Source organism: Peromyscus leucopus, chromosome 5, assembly GCF_004664715.2.
Source record: "Peromyscus leucopus breed LL Stock chromosome 5, UCI_PerLeu_2.1, whole genome shotgun sequence".
Lineage (NCBI taxonomy): Eukaryota > Metazoa > Chordata > Mammalia > Rodentia > Cricetidae > Peromyscus > Peromyscus leucopus.
In genome coordinates, this window is record NC_051067.1 from 44,282,075 (window position 1) to 44,307,651 (window position 25,577).

Here is a 25,577-nt window from a genome sequence, read left to right on the forward strand (position 1 = left end):
TGTGTGTGTGTGTGTGTGTGTGTGTGTGTTATGTGCACTCTCAAATGTATTGGTATTTGCTTTCCACCTTGTTTGAAATAGAGTCTCTTGTTCACTGCTGTGTGTGTCTGGCTAGCTGGCTCATGAGATGCTTTGGCCCCCTGTCATTTCACTGTAGTATTACAGACACAGGCACCCATTTGTACAAATAAAGAAACAAACTCTTTGGGGCCAGAGTACTTGCTGCCAGGCCTGATGACTTAAGTTTGATCCCCAGAACCCACATGGTGGAAGGAGAGAGCTGACTCTCATAAGTTGTTTTGTTGTTTTTATTTCGGCATGGTGGGGGTGACAAACACACACCCATATAAATCCCCTACACACACAAGACCCAAACCTAGGCCCTGTGCAACCACTTTGTCCACTGAACCTTCTCTCCAACTCCCAGAATGAGTTTAAAATGGACAAAGGACTTGAACAGACTTTTTACAAAGAAGACATACAAATGTTCAATATGTATGTTAAAATACATTCAATATTACTAATTGTCAGGAAACTGCATAACAAAATCACAATAAGATACCACTTCATACCTACTAAGAATCCATAATTTGGTCTGCTCAGTTGGTAGAGTGTTTGCCTAGCATAAACAAAGCCCTGAATTCTATCCCTAGCACCATGTATATAAAGCACTCGGTGGGGGGCAGGGTAAGGAAGACAATCAGAAATTCAAGTTCATCTTCATTAACACAAGTATGAGGCCAGCCTAGGATGGAAACCAGCCTGGGATATATGAGAGTCTGTCTCAAAACAAAAACAAAAGAACTAGAAGCTGGATATGGTAGCACAGCCCTGAATCCTTGCACTCCAAAGACTGATGCAGAAGGATTGTCAGCTGGAGGTCATCCTGGGCTATGTGAAATGAAAAAAGAAAGTTAGCAGAATTAACATGTGTCAGCAGAGATGTGGAAAAACTGGAATCTTCATGACCCCTGTGCCTGCCCATCCTTTCCTGGGTGTACTGTTGATGGAACGGAGTTGATGGAACAAAAACCCCATGAGGGTTCTTCCAAATTCTCAAACTACAGCTACAGTTATGCATTACTTCAAGAGAGGGATACATTTTGAGAAACGCATTATTGAGTGAAGCCATAGTAGCATGCGCATCAAAAGGTGCATTTTCACTAACTGAATTACTGGTTACCACATCACTAGATTATAAAGTTCATGAGACCACCATTTTTGACAGAATGTGTACAGTGCATGACACTTCTATGTGATCCAATAACCCCACTTCTTGTTATTAAATCGAAGGAAATGAAAACAGGATCTTAAAAGAGACATGTTCAAATTGGAGAGTTGTTTCAGCAGTTAAGATCTTGGCCTGCTCTTCCAGAGGACCCAGGTTGGATTCTCAGCAACCACATGGCAGCTTACAACTATCTGTAACTCCATTCCCAAGGGTTTCAACACCTTCCTCTAGCATTTGTGTGTATGAAGCAAATGTGGCACATAGACATATAGGTAGGCAAAACACATAAAAATAAAAAGTATCAATTTATCCATTTTGCCCTTTCCACTCTCCATTCTGAAACACATGCACATAAAAATAATTTTTTTTTAAAAAAAAAAAAGGGGGTAGGCTCTTTCTTGAAGCACTTGGCATAGTCTGCACAGCCCAAAAGAGCCTTATAAACTCAGCCACCTCATCCATTGTCCATTGAACCACCTGGCTGGCCTAATTGTCAGTCACACCTGGAAGTAGCCTACAGCACTGTTCCCTGCCAAAGGGCAGACCCAGGAAAGGATGGGCAGGCACAGGGGTCATGAAGATTGGCAGGCAAAGCACCTGCTGCAACTGCTCGGCTGAGTGTTGTGCTTCCAGAAGAAGCAGATGGATAGCAGAGCCTTCCTGCATCTGATCTGGGTAGACACCTTCAAGAGGGTGAAACTCAAGCTGGGCTCAGCGCCGAAACCTCACAATTCTATTTATATGTGCAGTGTATCCCAAGACCTAACTGAAGATGATGTTACCCCAGGGCCAGAAGGAAGGGATGACTGTGACCCCAAGTTTCCACTGACACCAAGACTGGTGCTTTTGGCAACAAGACTGAGAGCCAGTCGTTCTATTTTAATGTCCCCAGAGTCACGCCCATGTTTCATGTGGACCATTTGAGGTGTCTGGTTTGTTTGTAGGGAGGACTTGAGCAGGTGATCAAGTGCTTAGTTCCTTTGGGTGGCATTCCTTCTGCTCTAAGGTGCTGCAACACACAGAAGGAGCTGGCGCATGCATCTGTACTCTCCCCTCCTCATAAAAGAAACCACTTTCCACTCTGCAAGTGTAAGTGGCTCACGTGGTAAAATCCCAGAAAATCCATCCTTTAATGCATTTTGATAGCTTCACCTGAGCAAGATCTGAACATGGGGCATCTGACATCTGGGTATGGCAAGTCTAAGAAAGAAGTGTAAGCCTAGTGCTTTCAAAATGACATATGAGTTTCTGTGCACTTTACTCAGAAAAGTTTGACTCTTGTAAAACACACACACACACACACACACACACACACATTGTGTGTGTATGTATGTATGTATGTATGTATGTATGTATGTATGTATGTATGTGTCAGGGACTAGAATTGAAAATCCCAGACATAATTCCTAGCCATTTTTACTTCTTTTGGGTACTCTCTGTTCAGGTCTATAGCCCAATTTTTGAGTGGGTCATTTTGTTTGTTTGTTTTGACTCTGTCTTGTGAGTTATTTATTTTGGATAGTAATCTTCCGTCAGATGAATAGCTGGAAAAGATACTCTCCAATTATAAGAGTTTCTTCCTCACCTAATTGATTGTTTCTTTAGTTGGGCTGAAGGTCTATAGTCTTAGGATGTCCCACTTGTCAATTGTCCTTAAGTCTTGAGTAAATGGAATCCTAGTCATAAAGTCCTTCCCTATACCTGTATCATGTAGGGTTCTGCCTACGTTTCCTTTGAGTATTTTCAGTGTTTCGAGCTTGATATTCAGGTCTTTGATCCACTTGTAGTTAGTTTTTGAGAAAGGTTGAAGACATGGGGCAAATTTCATTCTTCTATATGCTGACATCCAGTTTTCCCAGCACCATTTGCTGAAGATGCTTTCTTTTCTTGGGTGTATTTTGTGGCACCTTTGTGAATATTAAGTGGCTGAAGTTACATGTACTCATGTTTGGGTCTTTGATTTTGTTCCATTGGTCTACACATCTGTTTTGTGAGGGTGCCTTACTGTTTTTTATCACAATGGCTCTGTAATGTAGCTTGAGATCTAGAATAGCGATTCCTTCAGAATTTGGGGATGGGGAGGCAGGATTGTTTCCTATATGGGGTCTCTGTGGTTCCATATGAATTTTAGGATAGTTTTTTTCTATTCCTGTGAAGAATGAGACGGGGATTTTGTTTGTGATTATAACGCCTGTAGATAGCTTTTTGTGATAGTCATTTTCACAATATTAATTCAACCAATCCATGTGCACAGGGTGCCTTTCCATTTTCTAGTTTCTTTCTCTATCTCTTTCTTCAGAAGCTTAAAGTTTTCTTTATAGAGGTACTTCCCCTCCTTAGGTTTTTTTCCTATGTAATTTCTGAGGCTATTGTGAATGGGAGTAAGTTCATGATCTCTTTTTTCTGGATTTTGTTGTTTTGTGTAAAAAGGCTATTGAATTTTTGCAAGTTGATTCTGTATCCTGTCACCTTGTCGAATTTATCATTCCAGAAATTTTCTGGTATTATTTTTGGAATATTTTATATTTAATATCATGTCATCTGAAAATAAAGACAGTTTAACTTCTTTTTTTGTTGTTGTTGTTCTATTTGTATCCCTTTAATTTCTTTCTCTCACTTTGATGCTCCAGCTAGTGCTTTGAGCACACTATTGAAAAGAAGTGGGGTTAGTGGATAGCCCTGTCTCATACCTGATTTCAGGAGGATTGTTTCATGTAGGATGATGTTGGCCACGGGTTTCTCATATATAGCTTTTATTAGGTTGAGCATGTCCTACTCTCTCCAGGACTTTTATCATGAAGCTACGTTAGATTTTGTCACTGCCTTTTTCTGAATCTATTAAGATAATCACTTGATATTTTATCTTTAGGTCCATTTATGTGGTTTATTACATTTATTGACTGAAATATATTAATCATCCCTGAATCTCTGAGATGAAGCCAACTTGGTCATGGTGGATGATATTTTTAATGTATATGTATTTAGAATTCAAGTGTCTTACTAAGCAATTTTGGATCTAAGAAGGATTAACTAAAGATCTTTGAAAGTCTAGTAGAAGTTTGCTATGAATCCATTGGGCCTTGGATATCTTTAATTGGAAGTCTTTTTTATTATTATTTCAATCTCCTTATTTCTTATGAATCTGTTTGAGTTGTTGATCTCTTCTTGGCTTATTTGATAGTTTGGCTTAATATAAAAATTCATCCATTTCTTTTAGGTTTTCCATCTTAATGTAGTACAGAATTTTAAAGTATTCCCTTATAATATTCTGAATTTCTTTGGTGTCTGTTGTAATATTTGCCTATTCATTTCTGACTTTGTCAGTTTGAGTGCTCTCTTTCTTTACTTTGGTTAGCTGGGCCTCAAGTTTGTCGATTTTGTTTGTCTTCTCCAAACAACAGCTCTCAGAGTCATTGATTCTTTGTACTGTTTTTTGGTTTGGATTTTGTTAATTTCTGCTCTGATTTTTATTATTTCTTGCCATGGACTTGGTTTGGGGATTTTTGTTGTTATTGTTGTTGTTGTTGTTGTTGTTGTTGTTGTCGTCTTTCCAAATTCTTTAGTTTTATAATTCAGTCATTTTTCGTGCTCTTTCTGGTTTTTAATGTAGACATTTAGGTAGGACTGCTTTCAATGTGACCCAGAGGTTTTGTTGTGTTGTGTTTTCATTTTCACTTAGCTCCAAAAAAAAATATTTCTTTTTGTTGTTGTTTATTTGTTTCCTCTTTGACTCTTCATCATTTGTTAATGAGTTGTGAAGTCTCCATGAGTTTATGTATTTACTAAAGATTTGTTTGGAGTTATTTCAATGTTTCTGAATTTGTTAAGATTTGTTTTGTGTCCCAGGATGTAGTATATTTTAGAGAAGCTCCTATATTTTGCTGAGTAGATTGTATATCCTTTGGTATTTGGGAGGAATATTCTGTAGATAACTGTTCAGTTCTGATGTATGATGTCAGTTAATTCTGATGGTTCTTTGCTTGTGTCCAGATGACCTGTGTATTGGAGAAAGTGCGATATTGAAATCACCTACTATTCATTAATAAGTTAATGTCAATCTGTGACTTCAATTCCATTAGTACACTTTTTATGAAATTGAGTACACCAGAGTTTGATGCATATATGTTTAGGATAGTCATGTCTTCTTAGTTAACTGTTCCCTTGATTATAATGAAGTGTCCCCCATTTATCTCCTCTAGTTTTTGTCTGAAGTCCATTTTGTCAGACATTAGGATAATGATGCCTATTTGTCTCCTTGTCTCATTTCATTGGAGTACTTTTGTCCATCCTTTTACTCTAAGGTAGTACCTGTCATTAAAGCTAAGATGTATCTCTTGTAGAGAATGGATAGATTTTGTTTCTTGATCCATTCAGTCTGTGTCTTTGGATTGGAGAATTGAGGTCATTAATATTTAAAGTTGTTTTTGAAATATGTATACTGATTTCAGTCACTGTATTGTAAAGTTTGTGTGGTTTTGTGTCAACAATGGTTAGTGTTTCAGTAATTATAACTTCATTTGTTTTCTTTTCACACTTTCTTCACTATTCCCATTCTTCTCTTCAGCCTAACATATTGCTTCCTGTATTTCCTTTATTTTGGTCTGTTCCATAGTCATTTGTAAGGTTGCCTGTATCATACAACATTTTTCCCTCCTTCAATTATGGATGAAATTTTGCTAGGCATATTAGTCTAGGTTGACCATCATGTTTTTTTGGACTTGGAATACATTGCTCCAGGTTCTTCTGGCCTTCAAAGTTTACATTGATAAATTAGCTGTTGTTCTGATATGTTTTCCTTTATATGTGGCTTGTGCTTTTTCTCTTGTACCATTCAATACTCTTTTCTTTGTTCTGTACTTAGTGCTTTAACTATGATATGCACAAAAAGTTTATTCTCCAGTCTTGTCTATTTATTGTTCTGGGTGCTTCTTGTATCTGAATGGGTAAGCCTTTCCTTCATGTGAGGAAGTTCTCTTCTATGATCTTTTTGAGGGTCTATGATAATGACCTGGGATTCTTCTCCCTCATGTATTCCTGTAATCTAAAGAATTGATCTTTCCAGTCACAATGAACTGCTCCTTTGTACCTCTTTAGTGCCTGTCTGTAGTTCTGATCACTTGGAAGACCGAGTGGGAAGGATCATGTCAGTCCATAAGTGCAAGACTAGCTTCCACAGCATAATAAAATCCCATCTCAAAACAAAACAAATCTATGTCGCATCTCTGATATAGCTTTGTTCCAGTTGGTGAGTGCTACCTTTAAATGAAATAAGTTTACAAATTTCCTTAAACATCTCTTTATTTTTCTACTTTGTACAGTGAATCTCATTTGTGTCTATAATTTGTTCTTCAACTTGGGAGCTACACATTGCACTCTCAACATTTAGGACACGAAGCAAAAGGACCATGAATTCAAGTCCAGTTTGGGCTACTTAGGACATCTGAGGCCAGCCTGAGCTACCTAACAAAGCTGGGTTTGGGGGCTGGAGAGATAGCTCAGCAGTTGGAAGCACTGATTGCTCTTCCAGAGAACCTGGGTTCAATTCCCACCACCAATATGACTGCTTACTACTATCTGTAACTCCAGTTCCAGGGGACCTGAAACCCATGGCAAAACACCAGTGCACATTAAAAAAAAAATAAAATAAAGAAAAAAAAAAGATTTGTTTAAACAAACTAGAGGAAATTCATGAACTTTAAATCAACAGCTGTGGAGCCTCCATGGCACTGGACTAGGCCCTCTGCATAAGCGAGACAGTTACATAGCTTGATCTGCCCTAAGGGGCCCCCTGGCAGTAGGATCAGGGTCCAACCCTGGTGCATGAGCTGGCTTTTTGGAGCCCAGTACCTATGGTGAGACACCTTGCACAGCCTTAATACAGGGGGAGGGGCTTGAACCTGCCTCAACTGAGTGTACCAGGCTTTGATAACTCCAGATGGGAGTCCTTACAGTGTTAGAGGATGGAATGGAGGGGTGAGTTGAGGGGAGGCTGGGGGCAGGAGAAGGGAAGAGGGGGGGATCTGTAATTGGTATATAAAATGAATTTTTAAAAATTCTTTTAAAAAAAACTGGGGTTGGGGTTGGGGGAAATGTTTGTTTGTTTGGGGTTTTTTTTTGTTTTTTTTTGTTTTGGTTTTTGTTTTGGTTTTTGTTTTGGTTTTTTTGGTTTTTTTTTTTTTTTTTTTTTTTTTTTTTTTTTGGTAGACAGGGACTGTAGCAGGAATCTTAAAAGTTCTTATTAATAAAATCAAACCCGAGGCGAGTTATTGGGGTCCATGCTGGTAGATCAGAGAGACAGGACAAGCCACAGCTATCTCACCTCACCAGTTCCTCAGCTGGTCTTGTCTCCTCAGACTGGAGGCCTCTGAGTCCTCCTCCAGAATGAATCTCAGCTGAACTGTGTTGCTCCATAGCCTGAATGCTTAACCAGGCCAAAATGCTTAACCAGCCAAATGCTGCTAGTTTCTGGTCCTCATGCCTTATATACCTTTCTGCTTTCTACCACCACTCCCTGGGATTAAAGGCGTGATGAGTCACCATGCCTGTCTGTATCATTGAACACATGGATTTCTGCCTCTGGAATGCTAGGATTAAAGGCATGTGCTACCACTGCCTAACTTCTATGTTTAATATTGTGGCTGTCCTGTCTCTGACCCCAGATAAGTTTATTAGCATACACAATATTTTGGGGAACACAATACCACCACAAGGGACCCACTGTGTAGCCCCAGCAAGTAAGAAGCTCACAAGACACACATACCTCTGCCTTCCATGTGCTAGGATTAATGGTGTGTCGTACCATGCCAGGCTGCTGTGTGACAAAACTTTTCCTGGGGAAATGCTACACAAGTCTACTCACCCCGATAGAGCGTGAAGGAGCTTAATATTGGCTCAGAACCCCAAGACCAAGCTCTCAGCACCAAGGGGATTTATTTGCCCCAGAAGGAATAAGAGACAAAGAAAGACAGGAGATAGAGGAAAAGGGGGAAGGGGAAGGGAACAAGGGAAAGGAGACAGGGGTATTTGTCCCCGAAGGAAAAGGACTGCCTCTGGATAGAGAAGAGACAGATGTGGTCCATAGAAAAAATGGAGCTTTATAAAGGTAAAAAGGAGAAACCCCGTGTTAGGATGAGGTGTTTAATTTTGATTGAGCATGTTAATTAGGTAAACCAAAGGAGGCTTTTGATTGTTGGACTTTAGTAGTTTGATAGCTGGACCTTGGTAGTCAGTCTCAGGAGGAGGAAGTGGCCAAGTAAGGGAACAGATCTTGGTGGCTAGCTTTAGGAATATAATCTAACAGTTTTTAGCAAGGCAGAAGGAATGAGGGAGGAGGAAAAGGCCTGCCAGCACCACATGATCAAGTGGGCTAGTGTCCCTTCAAGAGTCCACAGCAGACTGAAATACAGATACAAGCAAAGTCCAACTTGATGAACCAATGAGTTTTATTGGAGTTACAGGATCAGAAATGACTCAGACAGCTGCATCACCAATGCTACATGGGTGACAGCTCACAAGAGCTCAGCAGAATGGCGGGTCCTTTCCAGGTGACTCAGTTGGTCTAAACCTCTTCCAGGCAGCTGGTCTGATCTCTTCTTTGCAGCATGGCTTGTCTGAGAGTGATTCAGCCATCTTGATTGCTTACTCTATCGGGGAGGGGCCTAGTGAATGTGGTCAGTTTCAATGACTTCCTGAAGATATTTTGAGTGTTTTACCTTCCGGTTTAAGGAGCTTTCCCTGTAATGTTTCAATTTCAGAGGAAAATGCTACACAACATAATCTTGTGGGGTGTGGGGAGGCTGTGTTTTGAAGGAAGAAAAAGAAACTGATTGTGGATGACCTCATGAAAGGACAGGAAGAATGAAGGCCTGGTCACAGGGATCTCAGTGGCTCTGCATTTGTAACTGCCCATTCTGTAGATGCATATGATCTATCACTCAGTCAAAGGCTACCTACTCTTCACCACTGAAGTGTTGATCCAACCCCTTTCATGGTCACTAATAGCTTCTTCTGCCACTAGTCACAAACATCAGAGAAAGTTTCCTTATATCTGAGGACTAATAAAAGAGTACACTCCCATGACACTGGCCTTAAGCCATAGCACCATAGCCCAATGTAGGCTTTGAATGTATTTCATATCTCTTGCATAGCTACTATTTAATTCTTCCTTTCCTTGATGTTGGGAATGGTACACAAAGCTTAAAGCACTCTACCACTGGTCTATACTCACAACCTCTGTCTAAATATTTGCTCTGTGTCAACACTGAACCCTGTCCTTAAGCATACTTAAGGAAGTTACCACTTTCTAGCATTGTAGCCTTCCTGTATTTTAGAGAAAAGAAAACTGTTGGGAGATGCTAAGTCACTGGAATTTCCAAGGTGGCACAGCTAGTCATTAGCAAAACCTGGCCTGACTCTAAATTGTGAGGAAGAAAAATCCTCTGGAGCTGGCTGTGTGGATGCCTCCTCCAAGAAGGAATAGTGCCATGGCAAGCCACCCAAGAAAGTTGAGGGGCTTGATCAAACCCTGGGTCCCCAACTGTGCCAGTGGAAGGCCTGTGTCTCACCAGCACTAGCCATCACGGCAGCAGTAAATCAACACCCCAGATACCGACCACCTATAATTTTAAAAGAATGATCCATATCACCCTATTACTGGAAACCAGTTGGACTTGATTTTCCTCAAATTAAAATCAAGATACATGTTTACAGGAAGGCCATGACTAACAAAACTAAAAATAATTCTTCACATAAATAGTATTTTATGTATGTTTCTGTTGAGTTTTAACACTCATGTTCTGGCCAGTGAGGCACAAGTTCAGCAGTAGAGGCTGTGGATATGGGTCTGTCCGTTGGGTATTTTCTCTCTTTCATGTTCACTACTGTAGCAGTTGTTTGCTGACAGGGGGAAAGAAAACCACAGCCCCTCTAAACACTGATCAGTGGGCTTTGAAGTCCTGTCTGTGAGGCTAGTCTATGGAACAATTGGAGTCTCATTAAATCACAGGAAAACATTAAATAAATGAGGGTTTCCAGAAAAGGGAAAGGAAGAAACACACATGACCAGAGCTCATGAGGACGCCATGCTGGCATAGGAATGACCAGGATATGAAGCATCCCTCATTCCGGATAAAAAGCAGATGATGAGAGCGAAGAAGAGAGGTGAGCAGGAAAGTGAGGAAACGGAAACCAGAGAGGGGGTGAGAAGAGAAAGAGGGCTGGAGAAAGCAAAGACCAGCAGAAGGGAAAGGAAAGGGTGAGGAGGCAAACTGGGGGGGGGGGGGGGGCTGGAGAGCTCCTTCACCCTGGACAGAGGACTCCTCAAAGAAACCTTCACAGTTTCTGACAGACTCCTTTCCTCCAAGGGACATCTGAGGGGCAGAAAGTTTCCAGTCTCCAATATACCCCAAATTGGAGAAGAACTCTCTTAGTTTTTTTTTAACTTTTGAGACAAGAGGCAACTCTTGCAGTAAGAGAAAACATCTACTGATCAATCTCTCTCTCTCTCTCTCTCTCTCTCTCTCTCTCTCTCTCTCTCTCTCTCTCCCTCCCTCCCTCCCTCCCTCTCTCCCTCCCTTCCCCCCGCCATGGTTACTCCAAGCCCACTTCTTTAAGCATCTACAGCCACATTCACAGCAGTCTCCCTGGGGACTGGAGCACCCATTGCCTCAGAATCCAGAATCAATCCTACACCCATTCCAGAAAAATACTTTTGCCCTGTGTAATTTTTTTTTTTTTTTTTTTTTTTTTTTTTTTTTTTTGGTTTTTGAGACAGGGTTTCTCTGCGTAGCTTTGCGCCTTTTCTGGAGCTCACTTGGTAGCCCAGGCTGGCCTCGAACTCACAGAGATCCACCTGGCTGGGATTAAAGGCGTGCGCCACCACCGCCCGGCTGCCCTGTGTACTCTTGATGGAGAGCTATCCAAGACTGGACTAATTCCAAGTCAGGGAAATGGCTCTGTTTGTTAAGAAAGTGAGAGGACCAGGTTCTACTCACCTGATATTCCAGTCCCTCTAAGAGATGCTCTGGAGCAAGCTGGTTAGCTAAACTAACCGGAGACCTCTGCATGTAACTGAAAGACTCTGCCTCAATAAATAAGATGAAGAACAATCACAAACGACTTCTAATGTCAAGCTTATACTTATATACACACATGTCTACATGCAAACATACATGCATGCACACACCGAGAGACACATTAAAAAACAGAAAAGAAAACAGATTGGAATGATTCTGAGGGAAAAGAGTCAAATGATTAAACCACTTTCAAAACAGGAAAAAAAATCTTGAGGAAACAAAAAAGGAAGGAAGAAAAGCTGCAAGGAGCCCTGGCTCTGAGTCTGCACAGCAAAGGCTGTGCTGAGTGTTGTGTCCACTACTTCATTTATGCCTCAAAACAGTACAGAAGAGGGGCATTTCATTGTCGTTTTTTTATATTTGTTTTTTTATGTGTATGGGTGTTTTGCCTGCATGTATGTCTGTGCACCACATGCCTACTGTGCCTGTGGAAGCCAGAAGTGAGTGTCAGACTATCTAGAACTGGAGTTAAATACTATCGCAAACCCCTGTGGGTATTGGAAACTGACCCAACAAGTGATCTTAACCCCTGAGTTGCTTCTTCAGCCTTCTTATCCTCTTTTAAAGAGAAGGAAACTGAATCTCAGAAAGTTTCAGTGATTTCCTAATAGTCACTGCACAACTATACAATCTCATCCATCTATCTACCTATTATCATCTATCTATTATTATCTATCTATCTACCTACCTATATCTGCTTGTTTAATTGACTCCTAATACCTCATACCCATGTTTCAGCTTCCTTTTAAGAATCACAAAAGTGTTGTGTTTTGAAGTGGCTGACTCAAAATGAGAAACAGGAATGAAAAATCACTCAGTAAAAATGCCTCCGGTTATTATTTTATAAAGGAGTCCACCAAGGTCCTCCCCCTCTCCCTCTCTCCGTCGCTTTCTCTCTCCCTCTCTCTCTCTCATCCCCAGAAAGGCTGTTACAGCCTACATTTTCCCTTGCAGACTAGATCATCCTTGCCCCACAGCAGTCAGTGTCAACTGACTCGGCCATCAACAGTTGGATGGACCTGGGATCGGATCCCAACTTCACCACTAGCTAATCTTGAGCAAATTACTTCACCAGGGTGACTTCTCATGCATAATTAAAAAAAAAACGGTGCCCACTTTGGACTTCATCATTAGAATGACAGCAAAACATGGACATGTGCCAAGCAAATGTGAATTTCAACTCTCCATATTATTAGCAGGGAGAGTAGCATTGGCCAACCCTTGGATATGTGTTCATTTTCTCTCTCTCCTGTGTTCCCTTTTGTGTTTGTCAGCTTTTGCTGCTGTGACAATACCTGTAATAATCCATTTACATGAGGAAAAATAAGTATTTTGACACACAATTCCAGAAGATGTTGGTCATCGCTCCTTGTCCGATTTCTGTGGGCCCATTGCCAATAGGAAGATGTGGCAGAATTTGACTTAATAGACTGGGAAGCAGAAGAGACAGGATGGAACTAGAGTCCCAGTATCCTCTCAAGGTCACACCTCCAAATACTTCAGTTCCTTCTACTGAGCTCCACCTCCTAAAGTAAGGGTCCACCATGCCTTGAAGCATGCAGGCTGCAGACCAAGCCTTTATTAGACAGATAGACTTTTGGAAGGCACTTAGATCAAATCATAGCATCTTAAAGCAGGAACAACTAAGGTTTGTGGTGTGGTGATATTTTTTTTTGCGCTGAAATGTGATGTTTTATTTGTATGTTAATCAATAAAGTTTGCCTGGAGATCAGAGGTCATAGCGAGTCATAAACAGAAGTCAGGAAGTGGTAGTACATGCCCTTAATCCAATCACATGACAGGCAGAGTCTCTGCATGGTCAAGAACACAGCCAAGTATGATGACACACACCTTTAATCTCAGTACCAACCATAGAGACCTGGAGGTCTGTATAGACAGGCAGTGCTGAGGAAGTGATGTGGCTGGGCTTAGAGCCAATGAGAAGGCAGAACAGGAAGGCAATAAAAGTGCAGGTTAGACAGGAAGAAGCTCTCTTGGGAAGCTATGGTGTGGTGGTAAGCTAAGGTTAGTCAGTGGCTCTTTGCTATTTCTCTGATCTCTTCAGCTATTACCCGTGTATTTGGCTCAGTGTTTCTTATTTAATAAGACTGTTTAGAAATTCATTTACATTGGGGTGGTAAGAGGATTCACTATGAACCCTATAGGGTGTGTTGGGAACTTCGTTTTATTGATGGAAGCTCTTTCAAGCCACCTTTTTCCAGGAATGTGACAATATCATTTTTTAAAGTTACTGTGTATACTAGGCTGGCCTCAAACTCTAAATTTTAGGCTAATTTTTCTGTTTTAGTTATCCCATTATCTCAGACACTACAGCTACCAAGCCAGAGGTCAAGAACTACTACAGTGAATGAACTCTTTGCCTATTAGTGACAGTAATTAAAATGAAACTGACATGGGGACAAACCAGCTGGATTCTTCACGAACTATCTGTGAAATCTGAGTTTCTTCCTTAGAAATTATAAGTCTAGACTCCTACACAAGCCTACCCTGAACATCTACAGTCTTGATGCAATAATACAGGGGCTACAAGTTACCCCTTTCTCTCTTAGGGCCCAGACCACACAAAAGATATTTTTAATAGGTCAAGAAGTATCTCAATCTATCCAGACAAGCTCAATCTATACCTGCCACCTGTTCCTCCCAAAGACAACTTTGATTAGCCTTGAGCACACAGGGGACACTACCATCCCTCAGAATGAATCTAAAAAGCAGATCATGCAGAAATCAGTGGCTTTGCTTCTGAGACAAGGCATGACCTAGAACAAGGCAGATATGACCTGCAAGTGGGAATGCCCTTTGACCTCATCCCATAGGCAAGGCACCAATGGGAAAAGAACAGAGCTAGCCCTCTGTCCATATCCAGGCATGATACCATCCATCACATGACTTCCAAGCCCAAGCCCTTCACCTTTCAGTTTTTTACTTCCTCAATGTCCTCAGCCCATTCCCCAACTCCTCTATTGTTCTCATGTATCAGAATTTTTAGTTCCTATTTCTAAGTCATCCTCAGTCTGACCTTGAAGCCTGTGTTACACAAGAAAGAAGATATTATATATTTTTCAAAGTCTGCGGAACCTGAATATTTATGATGTACCACATCAAGATGTCCTGGTACGGAAATGTAATTCTTGTCACCTATGGCTACTGAAAAATTACTTTCTGGACACACTGGTGGCACCTTTTATCTTTTGAGGCTGACAGATAATGGAATTGCAAGTTCCATGCAGTAATCTCCTCATTTTATTTTGGTTTCTGGAAACAAAAAAAAAAAAATTGGTACCAGAGTTAAGCCCTATGGAAGACTGAGCGGACAAGGAAAGAAAATATGTCTGTACTGCAAAAAGCTCTGCCCTGGATGAGATCAGGGGTCTTTTATTTTCTTGACATTGTTCCCATTCATGGAATGAGAATACCAGTAAAGGAGAAGAATGGCTATGAGATTTACCCCAAATGTCAAATTCAGGACAGGAAAAGCCTGTCTTTGACGTTACAAGATATTGCAATATGAGGTCTTTAAAAAATGAATGAGATCTTTCTTCTCTTTGAAACCCATTAACACTTGCCTTTTAATTTCCCTACAGTCATTGTGCTTTTTTAAAAAATGATATTTGTTATTTAGCAATGTCCCTGATTACACAACTCCCAAAATCTTTGGAGTCTCTGGGATGAATAGTGACTTTTGTATGAGATTGCTAATGGCATCTACTTAGCTTCCTGATTAAGGTGTGTGGCAACTGAGCCTTGAGAAGAAATGGAGACGTTTAACCCTGCCTTCTAACCTGTAGAGAAAGAAGAAGGATTAGAGATTGGATCAACTGTATTGTCCAATGACTTAATTGTACTCACACAGTGGGCTTCAGAGAGCTTTTCAATGAGGCATTCATCCATGAACAGGAGGAAAGTGTGCATTGACTACACACAGACTAAACTTTCACACAAAGGTTGGTGTCTAGAGAATCAGAGAATTGTTTTCTGGAGTTGGAAGGCAGTAGATTGATCATCTGGCATCACCTGTGTCATAATCACTTGTGTTATAGATCTTTTTATTATTTTTTATTGCACTCGTATTTATTTGTGTGGATATGTGTACGTACATGTGTGCAACAGCACACACATGAGGTCGGAAGACAGCTTGTGGGCCTCAGATTTCTCCTTCCACCATGAGGATCCTAGGGATGCCAGTCAGTTGGCTCTGGTAGAACATGATGAAGGCCATGCTAGGCCAGAGCTCTGTTCTTTTCCTCCTGTTGCTTTTCTTTTCTTTGAATCCAAGATCTTGTCATACTTGTATTTCTTTTTATTAATGTAATATTTCACAAATTGTTTTCCTTGCTCAGACAATAATGTTAATCACTATATCATTCCAATTTTAGTATATTGATGCTTATGTGAGAGCCTTATCTTGATTTCTTATAACACCTAATATAGGAGTCCTGGCTTAAAATAAAAGATTAATAATATTGACTTGACTTAAATCTTCCCTGTTCTGCCATTTCCTTGGATCTTTTCATGATGGTATACATTTAAGAAGGCTGATCAGGACTAAGCTTGCAGTCTGGAGGTATTCACAAATCATAGTATGCAACCTGCAAGACAAGATGTACCCACCAGTGCACTAGTGACCTAACTGTTATGAGAGTAACCAACCACTCTCATATTGGATTTAAGACCCTTTCCATAAGAGGGAATACATGCTTAGTACTGTAAACTAATAATTAAAGAAAAGTGGCTAGGAAGGTCATATACCCTAGAGGGGATCTCAGGGTCTTTTGTTTAGCTATATTTACATGGTGCCAAACTACAATCTAAATACTTATTTTTATAGCCATAGACAAATGCTATTCTCATCTTTAATCAGAGAAGCTTCTCTTTGAAGTGAACAGCAATGAATGCATAGACTCGGGGCTACTTAAGATGATTAGAATAAATGACAGGTCAGTGTTCAGCCCTAAATAGGACATGTATACCAGCTGTAGTAAAGCTCATGGAGCATTGCAGAAGAGTTGCAAGATGAGAAGGAATGTAAAAGTTTAGCTTCAGGGCATGACACAGTCTTTGTAAACATGATCTCACAGCAGCTGTAATTGCCTGCCCTGGGCCTGCGGAAGACTGGGAATGTCAATAGCCATTCATGGACTGAAGGGCCTCATGGAACCCTAGACCTCCCAACAGAACTATTAGCAACTGACAGATCAGGGAGGGGGAAGACAGTCATTGCCTTCAGTTTTGTGCCCAACACTGAACTGACTAGGCTCCAGTGGCTAGTTCCAAACCTATGGCCATGTGTACAGTCCTGGTTAAAATCAGTTGATTGTAGGAGCTAGAGAGATGGCTAAAGAGCACTTACTGCTCTGGAGAGACTGCAGGTTCAGCTCCCAGAACCCACATACTGGTTCACAACCACCTGTAACTCTAGTTCAGGGGATCCAATACCTTCTCCTGGCCTCTGCAGGCTCATGCATACATTTGGTTCTCATGACTCATACAGGCATGCACATACACATAAATAAATGAACAAATTATTTTTAAAAAAAAATCAGTGAGTCACAAAACAAAACCTAAATCATGAATGTGCCAAGAGGGTGGAGAAAGGATGACAACTGAAGAGAGCCAAGAGAAAAGGGGTAGAACAGGAAAAATGCACTATATCATGTCTGAAATTGTTAAAGAACAAATTAAATCAGTGTTTTAAATGGGGGGAAAAATCATGACATGCACTAAGGCTACATCTCCAAATATCCTCAACACAGAACAAGGAAGAAAGGATAAATAGGGCTGCTATACAAGAAAGAAGGTGGCAACCAACTCTCGGGCACAGCTACTTTGAAATAGCACAAGTCAGATTCATGACTAGGTGAGATTATGCACTTGACCTTCAAAAATGGGCTTCTACAATTCCTGTTCAAGTGGCTAAAATGGCAAATGCTACAGCCAAACACAGAATCCACTATGTAAGAAACATATCCTAACCAAGTGAGAAACTGTGAACCCAACAGCACTAATGAGGAGAAAGCTCTCCAAGCACAACACTTGGATGTCCTTGGTCTTTCGTCTTGCCTGGGTCCTTGTGTTTCAGACTCAGCTTTGTGGCCATTTCAGCAATGTATCCCAATTCCAGCTGTAAAAACTTCTCTCCCAACATACCCATAGACCAATTGCAATCAATAAAAAGAAAGGAAAATAAGAACCAGACCTCCAATGTTCATTCTTGAGTTTCTAAGAGCTGAACTTGAATGACAGCCTTCATCAGTCTCCAGGGAATTAAAACCTTCCTACCTCTAACATCAAACCATTAGGAATAGTCATAATACAATGAAGATCTAGACCCCCAGCATGGCTCTGGATAGAGGGGCAGGTGCAGGGAGAGGATTTTTGCAAGACTCTACATACTGTTTTAGGACTTTTCCACTTATACAATGGTGTACAGATCTCAGCATTTTCCTACCCCCTGTTGACACTTGTGGACTTAAACATCTATGCCACATATGTCAATCACCCCAGAAGCAGCAGAGAGCAGGCACTCCAACAGGTAAGCCATACTGATACCTTCTTATCCTGGGAAAGGGAAAGGTATAGAAAAACAAGAGAAAGTGAACCCATCAACAAATGCTATTCTGTTTGAAAGCACAATGGCTAGCTTCTTAGCTGGCCAAGCCACTGTCATGCAGACCTAGCCATGCCTGCATCTGAAAGGGCAGACCTTCAGGTCAGCTTAGGAAAATTCAAATTTGTAAGAGAAAAGTATTAGATGATGCAAGATGTGACTGGACTTGCAGAATCACGACCACAAAAAAAAAAAAAAAAAAAATTTGAAATTTCTGTAACTGTTTTAGTCAACTCTCTGGACCACTTGACTTCCTTGCAGGGCAATCTCTAATATATCATCCAACCTGTTCTCAAATGACTCAAGCAGTGGGCTTTGCACAGGTTCCGCTGGGAGAGTATTCTTAAAGCTGAATAGCCAGGGTATTTTTCCTGATATTGAGCATCAATCTTCCCTTTTCTTAGTTTCATCCCTGTTATCCTGCAGAATAAACTCCTGCCCTCAGCATTGTCTTTTTTCTTTAGCGTTTACCAATGCATTGCTGGCACATACTTACTAAACCAATTCAGCTTCTGTGCACTCGAGCCTCAGAGATCAAGGAACATCAAAGAAATACAATGACAAATAAAGACTCTACCACCTGGCAGGCATAAACATAAATGAGATGTGAGCTCCAAATCTCAATAAAGGAAGGATCATCATCAATCCACCCTCTGCACGGAGCCCCATGACAACAACGGAATTACTCTGCAGTGAATGATGCCCTGCCTATGGGATATGTTCTCACTGTCACTCATTTCTGCAGTCTAATGAGTTCTCCCTCCCCCAAAATGATTTTACGAAACATCAAATTTATTTCATATGTATCTTTAATTTCATCTGCTTCCTGCTTGTTGTATTTTGTGTCTGTGCTACTGTAGAGAAGTTGGTGTCTGGTGTGTAAATTCTCATTGCACAAACTGTCGAGAGTTAAGAACTTGCCAGCTCCTTGTCTTAGGTACAAAAGTCCACATGGGCTCTTAAAGGAGTGTTGCCTAAGGCAGCATTTGCCTTGTTTTTACACCAATGGATAAGGGAAGATTTGGCTGTCTTCTTTCTACACTTAGAATCTTTTTCCATGATCCAGAAAAACTCTAATAGTTAAACATTGCTGTTAAGCCTATTGGCTTCAAGCCCCCCACCCCGCCCAAAAAAAATCCTCATTTAATCTGCTATTAATACTCCAATTTTTACTGTGATACCTAGTCTAAAATATCATTTAATCTCCATCAGACATGATTTATAAAATTTTATAGTTGGGTTTTTCCTTAATGGAGATTTTTTGTTTAAGATTAACAAACTAGAGAATTAGGGGGGGAAAGTGAAGTTATATGACTTTTTTAGTTAAACATGGGTTGTTTTTAATTCTTTAAAAAATACAATCAGGGCAAGGGGTATATCTCAGTTAGTGTTTGTGTAGCAAACAGGAAGCCCTGGGTTCCATTCCTAATACCATATAACCAGAAGTTATGGTGCAGCTATGGTTCCCAAACTAAGGAAGTAGAGGCAGAATGATTAGAAGTTCAAGGTCACTCTCAGCCACATGTAAGCATGTGACCATATGGCATGGAAATAAAGACTCCATCCCTACCCTCAAGGAACTCTCAGACTGGGGGAAGGCAACTAGAATCCTATGCCCATGATTAATAAATAGAGTCACCCTTCAGTATCCATGTAGGGTTGGTTATAAAACTCCCATTCATATCAAATCCAAGGATGCTCAAGCCCCTCCTACAGAATGGTGCAGTGTTTTCATATGGCCCACAAAATCCCTCCCATGTAACTCATAATAGTTCCTTCAATGAAAATACCATGTAAGGAGTTACTAGACTGCATTACTTAAGGAATGATGACAAAATATTTAAGTCTGAGTCAAGTGTAGTGGCACAACCTTGTAATCTTAGTACACAGGAGACTAGAGCAGGAAGATCAGCATAGGCTATACACTGAGATCCCGATCTAAAAGAAAATGTCTGTGTATATTCAGAGATACCATATTTTTAAACATTTTGTATCTGTGGTTGGTTGGAACACATGGAAATGAAAGACTAGCTATACTCAGCTAAGCACCAGGTGCCTTAGGGAAGTGTCAGAAGAACTCCCAACCAAGAGTAAGGTACATCTTTTTTTTTTTTTTTTTTTTTTTTTTTCACTTTTGACCTCTAAGACAATCTGAGGTTATAGTCAGAGCAGCCTTCTTAAATGTGAAGGGAGGAGATCATGCCTCTGCTTTAAAAATTTCAGGAACTTTCATACATTCAAATACAATCCAGACTTCATACTGCAGTGCACACCGCTACCCTGCTCCCTCTGCACCGCCTGTCATGTGCAGCAATGCTCATCTGATTTCAGCTCCAAATTGGTTCTGGCTCCCAGACTGCACAAAGCCTCTCTTTCCTGCTTAGTCCTTCCCCATGCTCATTCCCTCTGGTCCCTGAGTCTGAAATGTACCACCAATACCACCACCCTCTCTTCTCCTCCCCCCTGTATGGTCTAGTGTACCTGGGTAGCTCATTGTCACCCACCAGGTAGAATTTCATTACTTTCTCAAATTCTTTCTAGGAGTAGACCCTCTCCCATCCCACTCTCATGTCCTATGCATATATCTTGGTTACTTTTGTTATTATGTTCTCTGTCTCTGTCTCTGTCTCTCTTCCTCCCTCCCTCCCTTCCCCCTTCATCAGTTCTTATTGTTTTTGCTTTAAATTTACTTGTGTTTCTACATTTTAATGCTTGTCCTTCCAAACATTGGGACACAGCAAGGAACACTAGGACATCCTTGCACAGGACACAATCATCTATCCTTGTGGTATTGTGTTCCCCAAAATATTGTGCATGCTAATAAACTTATCTGGGATCAGAGACAGAACAATCACAATATTAAACATAAAGGATAGTCAGTGGTAGCACATGCCTTTAATCCTAGCATTCCAGAGGCAGAAATCCATCTGTTCAAGGATACAGCCAAGCACGGTGACTCATGCGTTTAATCCCAGAAAGCCAGCCTTTAATCCCAGGGAGTGATGGCAAAAACAGAAAGATATATAAAGCATGGAGACCAGAAACTAGAAGCATTTGGCTGGTTAAGCTTTTAGCTGGTTAAGCTTCAGGCTTTCGAGCAGCAGTTCAGCTGAGAGCCATTGGGATGAGGACTCAGAGGCTTCCAGTCTGAGGAAACGGGACCAGCTGAGAAGTTGGCAAGGTGAGATAGCTGTGGCTTGTTCTGCATCTGATCTATCAGCATTCACCCCGATAACTGGCCTCAGGTTTGATTTTATTAATAAGAACTTTTAAGATTCATGCTATATATTCTGTTATTACTAACCTACAAAAGTATTCATTTATCAAGAGGCCTATCTGCAGCAAAGCATCTTTCTGTGATGGCAAAGGAACTGTGATGTATTTGCAACTGAGCACTTGAAATGCGGCCAGTGCGACTCGGGAAGTAAACTTTAATGTTGATTAATTTAGAATTTGATGGTCTTTGCTTTCAAAAGCTGTGTGCACAGTGCTTGCTGTCCTGCACAAGACAGACGAACACAATAATTAAATGTCAAATACTAAAATACCTGACCAATTTTTTCCTGTGGGTGTTGTTGATCCATTTGGATCTTGACTCTAAGGACACTTTTATCCATTTTAACCCAAATAATTTTGATTGGTTATTACGAACATATGGGAAAACAAATAGGGTCAGGTGTAGTAGTCCATGTCTATGCTACCAGCACTTGAGTGGCTTGAGACAGGAGAATGCTCAATCAAGGCCAACCTGGGCTACATGTCAAGTCTAGAGCCAGTCTGGGCTAAATGGTGAGGCCTTTCTCAGTTTTCCTTAAGTTTTGTTGTCTTGTTGTTTGTGGTTTTCTTTTTGTCTTTTTGGGGGGAGGGCCACGTGCTTGTTTACTCTTCCATGTGATCAGATTGCTGAGACAGGCTTCTTGGGAACTTTGTTGTTAGTATCTATCATTTTGATTCTGGACTTACGAAGTAAACTAAAAGCTAAGATCAATATCTACATGATTTAAGAGGGGAGAAAAGGACACTCTTAAGTAAATAAGTCAAAAATTATGCTGTGGCCTAAACTGTAATAGTTTTACTTTTTAAGGTCACAGAATTTTTTGCCTTTATCTTCGAAGACATTCAAGAGAAACCTATGAGGGGAGGCAGATATGCTGGAGCTGAGAAAACTGGACAGAGAGGTGAATGAGTAGTCCTGAGCAAATGACTACCCATACCCACTAGGGTTTCTGTTCAAGTAAGTTCCTTCGAACTGTTCAGTTTGAACACATCCTGCTCAACTCTCTTACACATCTGTATCGTCTAAAGGTTATTTTTTTTGTAAAATACATGTTTGAGAAGCTGTCAGAGGTATTTCATGGAATTCTATCCCTAGCTACTAACTAGGGATAGAGGGAAATTCAAGTATCATTCATGGGAAGCACGAAATTGAATACTAGCAGGATAGTTTTGAAAAGTTACCAGTCAGACTTATTAGGGTTAAAAATAAATAAAAATGTCTTTTGAACCAGGGTCCCAAAGGAGCAAATTCCTTGCTAAATTGATTGCTCTGTGTTTCCAGGAACAGATGATTTCATTTCAATTGAACAGTATTGCTCACACTTGACAACATCTTTTTAATGTCTTCTTTGGCCTAAGTGAAAAAATTCATTCAGGATGATGTAAGCAAATTCTTGGACCATGAAAATGTAACCAGGAACAAAGAGATAGGATTCCAAGCTCAAGCCCCAAACTTGCACAAGCTCTCATGTAGCAGGGTGCCCCAGCCCAACCCATGTGGCCCTGGGACTCTGCACAGCCCAGATTTACCTCAGTCTGAACCACAACACTGGTTCATAGATGCATGATGAGAGTTAACATGGGGAAGCAAATGAAAAACAAAGATGGAAACAGAACTTTTCATCAGAAATAACTGGGGACAGCATCTTAAACTCTTTCTGAACACGAAATGGGTTGTCTAGTTTTGGAATTACTTATCTGAAATCTTAGGCTAAAATATGACTAGTTTCTCATTCCTAAATTAAAAATAAATCTGTCTGTTGTATTTACTTTTTGATCAGACGTGATTAATTCTGTGTCCTTTGACACCCCCCCCCCTTTCTTATCTGTTTTGTCCCTAAGCTTGACATTGTCCTTGTTTGAAGACAATCATCACTAAAGTGGCACATAAACTCATTTTTTCAGTTCATTGGAAGGACTTCCAAGCACAATTGCCTAACATGTGATAGTTATCACCTTGTGAAATTCATACACAACACTTCAGTATTCTTACCTCCTCTGCGCAAGAAATGAAGGTGTGAGGAGAATGAATACTGAATGGCAGAATCACTGTGTAAGACACCTGACTGAACCAGCATCGATGTTTTAAATTTCTGGGCATGAAATCTACTTTCTGCATTCCTTCCCTAAGCTTAAAGGCATTCCCAGTATCTCTGGGGAGCACTGGTGCCAACAGGAAACTCCTCTAAATCTCTGGGAGTAATCTAATTTCCTCTAAATCTCTGGGAGTAATCTAATTTTCCTCTGCCACTTTCAGAACTTTGCCTTTGTCCTCGTCTGTTTACCACTTCACCGTCTCACTCGGCAGTTGCAGATCTTTTAAAGAAAAGCTGGCTTGCCTTGTGGACTTTTAAATTAGTCTTTGAGCCTTTAATTTATTTATTTATTTATTTATTTATTTATTTATTTATTTATTTAAAATGTTCTGGGTCTTGATATGTTGCCCAGGCTAATCTCTAACTCCAGAACTCAAGAAATCCTCCAGCCTCAGCCTCTCACCTGAGTACCTGGGTATGTACCACTGTGCCTGGCTCATAGGCCTTGGGTGTTGCTGTTGTTGTTAGTTGGTGGCTTGCTTGCTTGGCCACACATCTTAGCCTGACCCTGCATCTACTGAGCCTCCTATCCCCACCCGTAGAAGTGCTGGGATCGCCTGTGTTCACCACTGTGCCCTGCCATAGCCTTTAGAAATCGATCGTGTTTTTCTTCTGTTTTGGAAAATTCTCAGCGATTGTATCTCTGAATATTTCTTCTGAGTTCTCACTAACATCTCACCTTAGAACTCTTAATAGACACATTAAGAGCTCTTTCTAAATTTTGCCTGTGAATTTATCTTTTATGGAAATGTTTACCTGTAGAAATGTTTATTGATTGATTATCTCAGATTGTAGACACCAGAAAGAGACAAAGAGATTCTGAGGCAGATAGCATCCTCTAATCATGACTCAGCTGATGGACAGGATGTCCTTGTGGAATTCCACTAAAGGTTAAACATTCCTTCTGTACCCTTTAGGGAAATCTGCTTCTGTTCTTTCTAGACAGACTTGGTGGCATCTCTTCTGACCCTTGCCAGGGTTAAAGAAACAGTGCTATGTGACTCATATTTAGTTCAGGTTCCTTTAGTAGCTTTTTCTTCTTACTGCCTTGGGACCCCACCTGCCTCTGAAACCTGAAAATGTCTTATTGCTTTTGAGCTAACCTACTAATTTGATGTATTTGAAGCGGAAAGAGAATTTATCTGAAAGTCACATTTCCCATTTTAGAAGTAGAAATTACAGATTTAAAATATCTTACACACAGGACATGGCACTGAAGCAAATTCAGAACTGTAGGTGTCCAGCACTTGGGAGACTGATGCAGGAGGACCTCAAGTTCCAGGCTAGTCTGGGACACCAGTAAGACCTTGTCTCAAAAAACTAAACTGAAATCTAAAAAACTGCACATGTATGTTAATACTGAAGGCACCCTCCTTTCTGGCAAGCTCACTAGCCAGTGGTAACCATGGCTAACAGTTTAATCAAGACATGGGTCTTTGTAAACCTGATTTTGCTTGTGTAAAATGTGCGTGTATAACTATATATCTGGAGTAAGTTGAATCATTGTTTAAATATTTGTGGCCCCTCTCTGCTGAGGAGTTTCTTCCTGGAGAAGATTATATTTCCTACGCAATTGACCCCAGGCTTGGTTCTGTACTTCTTCAGTCAGTGACATGGCCATCTTCCAACAGAAGGCTATATTATATATAGAATCACTTCCATTAATCTATCCACTCATGATTAATCTTGATTGATCTTCTCTTCCTACTCTTCAAGCGAACATTAGAATCCAAGAATCAGTTCTCAACTTGCTGTCCCTGGTTTTCATTTCACCACTAGTCCAAGGGAACCCAGCTACCACTGAGGTCCAGAGCAGCAGCAAGACTCTCTCAGTACTAGTTGTCTATCCCTTTCAGTCTGAAATCAGAGTCCCCAGGTTACTCACAGATCTTCTATTGTGTGCTAAAAAGAGTATAAGCCTGTATAATGGGATAAATCCACCAGTCTATTTGATGGTCAAAGGAATTTATTTGGAGGTTAACTCACAACCAGAATAAAGGAGTCAGTTGCAGAATCCTGGAGGGGTGGGATATGGTCCAACTCGGTTCTCAAGAGAGCTCTGCCTTGATCTGCACCAGAATCTAAGACCACAAGGAAGCAAAGAGAAGAGAGCCCATGTACATGCATCCCAGGTCTTAAGGGCCCCTGGCAGCCATGCCCAAAGGGCAGGTCCCTAGAAGCTACCTGCTGGCTCACTAGGGACGGTATTTCAGGGCATGGCACAAACAACCATCCACTCCACTTGTAGTCAGATGGTATCAGTCAAATGACCTCAT